Source organism: Microcaecilia unicolor, chromosome 3, assembly GCF_901765095.1.
Source record: "Microcaecilia unicolor chromosome 3, aMicUni1.1, whole genome shotgun sequence".
Classification (NCBI taxonomy): domain Eukaryota; kingdom Metazoa; phylum Chordata; class Amphibia; order Gymnophiona; family Siphonopidae; genus Microcaecilia; species Microcaecilia unicolor.
Genome location: NC_044033.1, coordinates 196711738 through 196722035, shown reverse-complemented (window position 1 = coordinate 196722035; position 10298 = coordinate 196711738).

The following is a 10298-nucleotide window of genomic DNA, read 5'->3' as shown; positions in this document are numbered from 1 at the left end:
TGGTGGTAGCAGCCTACCTACGCAAGCTGGGAGTGCACGTGTTCCCATATCTCGACGATTGGCTGGTCAAGAACACCTCGGAGGCAGGAGCCCTCCGGTCTATGCAGTGCACTATTCAACTTCTGGAGCTGCTGGGGTTTGTGATAAATTACCCAAAGTCCCATCTCCAGCCAACACAGTCTCTGGAATTCATAGGAGCTCTGCTGAATACCCAGACGGCTCAGGCCTTCCTTCCCGAAGCGAGGGCCAACAACCTCCTAGCCCTGGCTTCGCAGACCAGAGCATCTCAGCAGGTCACAGCTCGGCAGATGTTGAGACTTCTGGGTCATATGGCCTCCATAGTTCATGTGACTCCCATGGCTCGTCTTCACATGAGATCTGCTCAATGGACCCTAGCTTCCCAGTGGTTTCAGGCCACCGGGAATCTAGAAGATGTCATCCGCCTCTCCACCAGTTGCCGCACTTCACTGCTCTGGTGGACCATCAGGACCAATTTGACCCTGGGACGTCCATTTCAAATTCCGCAGCCCACAAAAGTGCTGACGACGGATGCATCTCGCCTGGGGTGGGGAGCTCATGTCGATGGGCTTCACACCCAGGGTCTGTGGTCCCTCCAGGAAAAGGATCTGCAGATCAACCTCCTGGAGCTCCGAGCGATCTGGAATGCACTGAAGGCTTTCAGAGACCGGCTGTCCTACCAAATTATTCAAATTCGGACAGACAATCAGGTTGCAATGTATTACACCAACAAGCAGGGGGGCACCGGATCTCGCCCCTTGTGTCAGGAAGCCGTCGGGATGTGGCGTTGGGCTTGCCAGTTCGGCATGCTCCTCCAAGCCACATACCTGGCAGGTGTAAACAACAGTCTGGCCGACAGACTGAGCAGAGTCATGCAACCGCACGAGTGGTCGCTTCATTCCAGAGTGGTACGCAAGATCTTCCGAGAGTGGGGCACCCCCTCGGAGGACCTTTTCGCCTCTCAGACCAACCACAAGCTGCCTCTGTTCTGTTCCAGACTACAGGCACACGACAGGCTAGCGTCGGATGCCTTTCTCCTCCATTGGGGGACCGGCCTCCTGTATGCTTATCCTCCCATACCTTTGGTGGGGAAGACCTTACTGAAGCTCAAGCAAGACCACGGCACCATGATTCTGATAGCGCCCTTTTGGCCCCGTCAGATCTGGTTCCCTCTTCTTCTGGAGTTGTCCTCAGAAGAACCGTGGAGATTGGAGTGTTTTCCGACTCTCATCTCGCAGAACGACGGAGCGTTGCTGCACCCCAACCTTCAGTCCCTGGCTCTCACGGCCTGGATGTTGAGGGCGTAGACTTCACTGCGTTGGGTCTGTCTGAGGGTGTCTCCCGTGTCTTGCTTGCCTCTAGGAAGGATTCCACTAAAAAGAGTTACTTTTTCAAGTGGAGGAGGTTTGTCGTTTGGTGTGAGAGCAAGGCCCTAGAACCTCGTTCTTGCCCTGCACAGAACCTGCTTGAATACCTTCTGCACTTATCAGAGTCTGGCCTCAAGACCAACTCAGTAAGGAATCACCTTAGTGCGATTAGTGCTTACCATTATCGTGTGGAAGGTAAAGCCATCTCTGGAGAGCCTTTAGTCGTTCGATTCATGCGAGGCTTGCTTTTGTCAAAGCCCCCTATCAAGCCTCCTACAGTGTCATGGGATCTCAACGTCGTCCTCACCCAGCTGATGAAACCTCCTTTTGAGCCACTGAATACCTGCCATCTGAAGTACTTGACCTGGAAGGTCATTTTCTTGGTGGCAGTTACTTCAGCTCGTAGGGTCAGTGAGCTTCAAGCCCTAGTAGCTCATGCTCCATATACCAAATTTCATCACAACAGAGTAGTGCTCCGCACCCACCCAAAGTTCCTGCCGAAGGTGGTGTCGGAGTTCCATCTTAACCAGTCAATTGTCTTGCCAACATTCTTCCCCAGGCCGCATACCCGCCCTGCTGAACGTCAGTTGCACACATTGGACTGCAAGAGAGCATTGGCCTTCTACTTGGAGCGGACACAGCCCCACAGACAGTCCGCCCAATTGTTTGTTTCTTTCGACCCTAACAGGATAGGGGTCGCTGTCGGGAAACGCACCATCTCCAATTGGCTAGCAGATTGCATTTCCTTCACTTACGCCCAGGCTGGGCTGACTCTTGAGGGGCATTTCACGGCTCATAGTGTCAGAGCCATGGCAGCGTCGGTGGCCCACTTGAAGTCAGCCACTATTGAAGAGATCTGCAAGGCTGCGACGTGGTCATCTGTCCACACATTCACATCACATTACTGCCTCCAGCAGGATACCCGACGCGACAGTCGGTTCGGGCAGTCGGTGCTGCAGAATCTGTTTGGGGTGTAAATCCAACTCCACCCTCCAGGACCCGAATTTATTCTGGTCAGGCTGCACTCTCAGTTAGTTGTTCTTCGTAGGTCAATTTTCTGTTGTACCCTCGCCGTTGCGAGGTTCAATTGACCTGGGTTCTTGTTTTGAGTGAGCCTGAGAGCTAGGGATACCCCAGTCGTGAGAACAAGCAGCCTGCTTGTCCTCGGAGAAAGTGAATGATACATACCTGTAGCAGGCGTTCTCCGAGGACAGCAGGCTGATTGTTCTCACCTACCCTCCCTCCTCCCTTTTGGAGTTGTGTTTTCATCTTTTTGCTTGTCATTCAACTGGCGGGAGCGGTCGCGCACGGGCGGGAAGACGGCCGCGCATGCGCGGTGGGCGTGCCCTGCGTGCGGACCGCCTGCGAAGCTTCTTCCGGTTGGTGGGGGCTGCCGCGGACGTCACCCAGTCGTGAGAACAATCAGCCTGCTGTCCTCGGAGAACACCTGCTACAGGTATGTATCATTCACTTTATTCTTTTAAAAAGTACCCAAGGCCAGATGACGCTTCATGAAGAAACGGAAAATATTTTTCACTTGGTAATATGGAATCTTGGTACTTTTGGGATCTTGTCAGGCATTTTTGACCTGGACTGGCCACAGTTGGAAGCAGGATACTGGGCTTGATGGACCTTCGGTCTGACCCGCATTATGCATGTATGTATAAGCTTTATACTAAACTTAATGTTAAAAGCGTGATGTCTAATTAACATTTGTACAGAATCATTCTGCAAAGGGTGGTGTGGGATAATCGCCATTGCTGAGTTTCTCACTCTCAGGGAAATGAAGGTTCAGTCTGGCTTCTTGGGGTTTCCAGTTCACTTTGTGCCTGCATTGTTTCTGGTCTGTGGCCCACTTATCCTGTAGCTGGTGAGTCTGTCTGTGCGCTACATGAGTGATTGTGGTGAGGGATTCTGCTAGCATGTAGTGTTTCTTTAGGGACTGGTCTCAGTCCAGCTTGTTCTCTGTTTTCAGTAGGAGGTGTATTGGTGTCCCAGGGCTGATGTAAGATTTGCTGTGTTGCCTTCTCTTAGGTAGGGCTGTTGCTGCGTGAATCTTCGCAGGAAGGGCAGGTTTTTTTGTCTATTGTGACTAGTAAAGGATGCATCCAATTTCTAGTTGGCGGACTAGGGAGTAATGTAACGGTTAGAGCGACAGTTGAGAGCCAGGAAAATTCTGCATGTCACTTACCCCCTTGTTTACTAAGCCGCGCAAGTGACTGCTGTGTGCTAATGCCGCCACAGCCCATTAACTTTGAATTGCGCTGTGTCTACATTCCCACGTGGCAGCCACTAGCTCAGCTTAGTAAACAGAGGGGTTAATCTCAGGTAAAAACTTAGATTTTGAGCCCAAATATCTCCTGTACCTGATTGTAACTCACCTTGAGCTACCAGTGGAAAGGGGTGAGCTATAAATAAATAAAAAAAAAAGATCCACCACCCCCATTACAAGGGGAGATTTCGTGGATATGGCAGGTGTATTTGCAGGGTTTTTATTGAAGTTAGACTGTGTCTTTCTCTCCTACAAGACTGATGCCAGGAAAGAATTGTAATGATAGTTTTAATAGGGGATTGGAACTGACTGAGGAGTTGATAAGGTACATAAGTATTGCCATACTGAGACAGACCGAAGGTCCATCAAGCCCCATATCCTGTTTTCAACAGTGGCCAATCCAGGTCACAAATACCTGGCAAGATCCCCAAAAAAGTACAAAACATTTTATGCTGCTTATCCCAGAAATAGTGGATTTTCCCCAAATCCATTTAATAGTGGTCTATGGACTTTTCCTTTAGGAAGCTGTCCAAACCTTTTTTAAACTCCGCTAAGCTAACCGCCTTTACCACATTCTCTAGCAAAGAATTCCAGAGTTTAATTACACGTTGAGTGAAGAAAGATTTTCTCCGATTCGTTTTAAAATCGTCCATAGATTCGTCCTTAGAACTTTCTCTCTTAGACTGTTATAGTCTGTTTGAAAGTCAAATGTCCTCCCTGTCAGACAGTGGGGACCTGCTTCACTTTCTCTCCATCTCTCTGTCTATGGAAAAATAAGTTCCTCTGCCTTTCTGTCATTGCTTGTCTGTTCAGGAAGCCAAGAACAGGAATGTGCTGATCCAGTTTCATCCCTGGACCTCTCTGGCCTGGAAATCCCTTCTGGGCCAGTGAGGATGGTAGCAGGAGACTCCCTGTGACCACCGTAGCCCCGCAGGCTCCGCATTCTCGGCCTCTCTTTCTTTTTCTCCTTTTCTCTTTCCACTGGGCTCCCATGGGGATCCTCTGTTGTTGCTTCCCTCCGTCTTGCTTTTTTTTTCCCTCTACCGCAGACATAGTGACTGTTGAAAAGCAGCAGATGCCTTGAAGAAGGAGCTTGGTATCTCCTGGGTGCAGGTGAGGTAAGAGCGCATGGCAGGGTCCTCCGGGTTTCTCCTAGGGGCTCCTGAGAGAGACTGAGATGTGTCTTTGTCTTTGAGGACAGGCCGCTGCCTCCCTTGTTAAAGGGAAAGTTTGGGGAAGGGCAGGCTCCATGTTCAGGTGAGGCTGTCTTGCGTCCTCAGGGCTTCTCTTCTTGTAATTGAAGCTAGTGTCCCCTCCCTCCCCCCTTAGATGTCTCTTCACCCTCCCTGTCCTGTTTTATACCATCCCAGACTGGTCAAGGATGACATTTGTTTTTAGCTGGTACAAGTGCAGCAACAGTAGAGGCAGCCTGGTAGAGAGACTCAGCAGATATTAGGACAGAAAGGGAGAAAGGGCTCCTGTACATCAGGGCCCCTGCTGCCAGAGGTAGAAATACAACTTCAGTTAAAGCTCTCCTCGCTGCACATTCTGGACATTTTCATACTGATACCTTTGGTACGGTTTTTGCACTGAAACAAATGTTTACCAAATCTAACCCCCCCCCCCCCCCTCCGAGGTCTGCCTAGGAAACTTTGTGTGAGTTAAAGGTCTCTGAGAATGAAAGGAGACCTGCCCCTTCCTCAGGCTGGAATCTGCTTGTGTTGCAGGATAAAGTAGACCTGCCCCTTCCTCAGACTTGAATCTGCCTATGTTGCAATGATAAAGGAGACCTGCCCCTTCCTCAGACTTGAATCTGCCTATGTTGCAATGATAAAGGAGACCTGCCCCTTCCTCAGACTTGAATCTGCCTATGTTGCAGTGATAAAGGAGACCTGCCCCTTCCTCAGACTTGAATCTGCCTATGTTGCAATGATAAAGGAGACCTGCCCCTTCCTCAGACTTGAATCTGCCTATGTTGCAGTGATAAAGGAGACCTGCCCCTTCCTCAGACTTGAATCTGCCTATGTTGCAGTGATAAAGGAGACCTGCCCCTTCCTCAGGCTGGAATCTGCCTATGTTGCAGTAATAAAGGAGACCTGCCCCTTCCTCAGGCTGGAATCTGCCTATGTTGCAGTGATAAAGGAGACCTGCCCCTTCCTCAGGCTGGAATCTGCCTATGTTGCAGTGATAACGGAGACCTGCTCCTTCCTCAGGCTGGAATCTGCCTATGTTGCAGTGATAAAGGAGACCTGCCCCTTTCTCAGGCTGGAATCTGCCTATGTTGCAGTGATAAAGGAGACCTGCCCCTTTCTCAGGCTGGAATCTGAGTGTGCTGCAGTGATCAAAGATCAGTAGTTACTGATAAACAGGAAGGGGCTTAGGAGTAAGAGGCTCAGAGCAGAGGCCAGAACAGACATCCTTCTATACCATTGTCCAAAAGGCTGGGCTCAACACCCCCAGTGGTTGGACGAGTGTCAGAGATCAAGCTTTGGTGAACTGATACCAACTTTGCGAAGACCCCTGGTTGCCCTCTGCAATAGAGCCCCGGATTCCAGGAGCTGCACCTTTGAAAGGGTTGGAGGGGAGGGAGCTGGATCTACACCTTGAACATCTCTGTAATTCCTGTCCTTCACCCCAGCCAAGAAGACAGTGTGATAGGACAGCACTAGTCTGCTTCCCCCTCCTCATCCTAGAAATTCGGTGGCTGAACCGCCCCCCCCCCCCTCCCCCGCCTCCCTCCCTGCACCCCTTTCTGATCTGTTCAGCTCTGGGAAGGCCAGCAACCAGTGGGACAATGCCAGCTTGTGTCAGGCTCCTGTCTATGGATCCCCCCCTCACCCCCCCCCCACTCTGCTTTGACCAGTCCTTCCCTCTGAATAGCAAAGAGCAGAAACATCCCCTGTGCATTTTGGTGTACATGGGGGGAAGGGTACAGAGGGAGAGGATTAAAAAAAAAAAGCCCAGCATTTGAATATGAATAGGACAAGTCAGTGAAAAGATAAGAGGAGGAAGAAGGGATATGAGGAAGTCAATGATGGAGAGAGGTGAAAGGGATACCCTAAACTCTGCAGCTAGGGCAGCCATGGGATATTTGAAAAGCTCCTCTTTTAGGAGGCTGGGTCCAGGGCAAAGGAGAAGGATGTGTTTGAACCAGGAGGGGGAAGGGGTGGGTTCCTAGGATGGAATTTAAATCAACCTGAAGTCACTGCAACCAATGGGCTGTGGCTATTGGCTGAGACCAGGATGCATTAAAAGAGTATTCTGCAAGGCAGGGGAAGGAGCTGGAGCTGGAGGAGGCGGGCAACACCATCAGCACCAGGCAGGAGAGCCAGCCGGAGCCAGCCGCAGCATCAGTACCAGGAGGGAGAGGGAGCCGGAGCTGGAGGAGCGAGAGGAGGAGCCCGGAGCCAGAGGCGACGCTGGTACCGGCAGGGTCGATCCCAGCTTCCCCCGCTCCCTGCCCCACTGACATCTTTTGGGAACGCGCGGCTCTCCGGCTACCTTCTGCGTCCAACATCTGTCAGTATTTTGTGTGAGGGGGGGGTGCCAGTACCCCTTTGCTCCCGGGAAGCGGGGGAGCTGCCGAAGGATCATTTTGTTCCGCTTTTTTAAATTGGATTTTGGTCTGTGATTGCAGTCAGGCCCTCTTCTACCCCCCATTCCCTGGTTCCGACCTTGCCGGAGGAGGAGAAGACTGCGGTGGCATTCGTGGTGAAACCGTGAGGACAAGAAAATCCCAATTTCTCCATTTATTGATTGCTAGGAAGACGTTTCTATTGCTTTTAAAACCCAGCATACAACGGAAAAGAGAGCGAACCAGGGCAGCTGGATCCGTTCGCCCCCTGCTAGAACACGCCCTGCCAGCAATATTCAGCGTCTAGGCTCTGCACACCTTAAGGATGGTCACTGTACGTAGCTTGCCTTTTGTGTGTGTCATTTTTCAGTGTCTCGGTGTTCCCCGTGTGGGGTTTCGGTTTTCTATGGACCCAGGTCCTCAGGGATGGGGAACTGAGTACCAGGACTGAATGCAGTGCTGAAAGATATATGGGGAGTGGGAGGGGGGGGAATCTTTGTCTTTTTTTCCTCTTTCTTCTCCCTTTACTTACACCCCTCCTTCCTTCCTCCCTCCTTCCCCTGCATCTCAACACATATGTTCTTTTTTTTTTTTTGTTTCTTGATTTCATGTTATAATACCAGTGCTGCAGACTGGGTTGGGTGGATGGATGGGAATGAGGCTGTGCTTGTGTGTGTGTGTGTGGGGGGGGGGGGGGGGGGGGGGGGGGCGATGGTGGTTGTGAATTTTGTGCCAGCTTTTTGATCTAGGGATGGTGGAATTGGAAGATCAGGCGGAGAGAGAGATACAGGGGCTACAGCTCCTTGGATAAAAAGCTCAAAGAATCCAAACCAGGAAAGATTATCTTTAAAAAATAGAAATTAAAGCACAATCAGAGATAAGAGGTGGGATGGAGGGGGTGTGTGGTATGGTATGAATCGGGGTGTGTACCACAACCATGCATATTCCTTTCTCCTCCATATTGTGCCCAGGGGCAGAGAATCCACCATTGGCCCGAGGCGGCACCTTTTGGCTATAATTAATACCCACTTCTGCTTTTTCTGATGGTTTCAGCGCCTGCAAGATAAAATGGAAGGTTTTTGTGGGTGTGTGGACCCCCCCCCCCCTTTCCCCTACAATCACCACTCACTCCCTGCTGCCCCCAGCGATGGAAGAGGATCCCTTTCAGGGTTGCCAATTAGCTCTAATTAAGGGCCGGGACAAAGGCAAGGAGAGCAGGAGCCATTGCAGGGGCTGGGTAGGCGATCCGACAGCGCCCTGCAGGAATGCCTTGACAGCTGGAACGCCCTTTCTCCCTCTCTGTTAGGGAATAGCATCTTCACCACCCCTCCTCCTGCTTTCAATCTCTTGCTTTCAACAAAGCCCTTACACCTTGCTGTGGGCTCTGTAGTGCACTAACAAAGAGAGGAGAGGGGATGCGGGATCAGGACTTCTCTTCCCCCATTGGAGTAAGGCTGTGAGGGCCTTCCAGGCTGCAGCTCTTCGAAAATCCCAACCACCCATCACCCCAATAAAAAGGCAACAAAAGGATCATAGTGGCGATGCATCCCTGAACCTGGGAATTCACACCTTCCAGCCGCAGGGGCAGTGGTGATGGGAGAGAGGGGTGTGTTTGGAGGTGAGATGGAGGGGGGGCCATGAAAGTAGGAGTGCTGGGTCCCTGGAGAGCTTCAGGAAGAGGTGAGGAGGGGGGAGAGGGGGGGCTGTATTAATTTACAAGGATGGCATGTCCATTTAATGCAGAATCAGAACCATGATTGAGGGGGTGCTGATGTTGTGTGAGAGCCCATTATATACCTCTTCCCTCTCTGACACCATGTTTAGGGGTGGGTGGGGGCATTTATTATTATTTTTTTAATTAAGGTATGCCACTGTCTTTTCTCTTGGTTTTGTGTGCCCTGGGAGAGGGAAGAAAGCTTTTGTTTGATTTGAGCTTTTGCTTTTTTTTTTGTTTGTTTTTGTTCTCTTTGCTAAACGGCGTGGCGTGCCACGAGCTTGTGAGCATTCTTCCCACTGCTGGGCACTAGTATGTCCGTGCTGCTGTTCCACACTGCGCAGACCCAGTGGGGCTTATACCTAAAATGGCTCCATCTTCAGGCTGCATTTTTTTTTTCTGAACAGAGCAGAAGGGGAGACGTAGCTTCGCTTTCTGTGTTGCGCAGGAGGGAGATGAGAAGCTCAGCGAGTTGGGTGGAACTGGGGGGGGGGGATGGGTTGCCACTGCATCTCGCTGCTTCCCCCCCCCCCCCCCCCCACGTGCATAGGTGTGGTAATCTGTTTGGGGGAGGCAGACGATGGAGGGGTCTGAGGGGAACTGATTGGGGCGAGCCTCATTGTTACTGTACAAATCTAGCAGGGTAGCAAGGAAAGATGACACACAATCAGCTGAATTAATGGACATAGTGTCCCTTTTTTATGTACAAGGTGACCTTCACGGTTTCCTTCCCTGGCCGGCCTGCTCCAAACCATCTCTTCAGTGCAGCTCAGTTACTGTAGGAAGCTCAGGCTGTGATTTTTTTTCCCTCACTCCCCACTCCCCCCAATGTACCGCTTTGTCTGGCGATGCCAGGCACAGCCCTTGTGTCCTTCTAACCCATCCAGAGTAAGGGCCGACCTGAGGCCAGTGGATATGGTCGAGTGGTGAATCTGGGCCTTCATCTCCATTGCTGTCTCTTGAAATGGTTCCATGTCACCTAGCAGGCTGGTCCTGGTTTATAAACTATTGCTTGCGGGTCCCCACAGGACTGGCTTCACCCATTTTCTGTGCCCACTGAACCTCTCTTGCCTGGTTCACACAGACCTGTGCTAAAGGGGGTACCTGAACTTCTGACCTTGGGAGCAGACCTTAAATAAATTCCACTCTTATCGGTGGAGAATAGCTGAGCCTGTGACCTTTTCCAAGAAAACAAGCCCTGGTTTCACCCCTCCTCTTCATGCTGGGACTTCTGTTTCCTGACAGTAATTAGTCAGTTAATTAATCACTATATAATATATGTAAATAAAAATACCTTTTTTTCAGGTTAAGTAGCCATTCAGACTGTTGAACATACATTTATTTATTTATTAG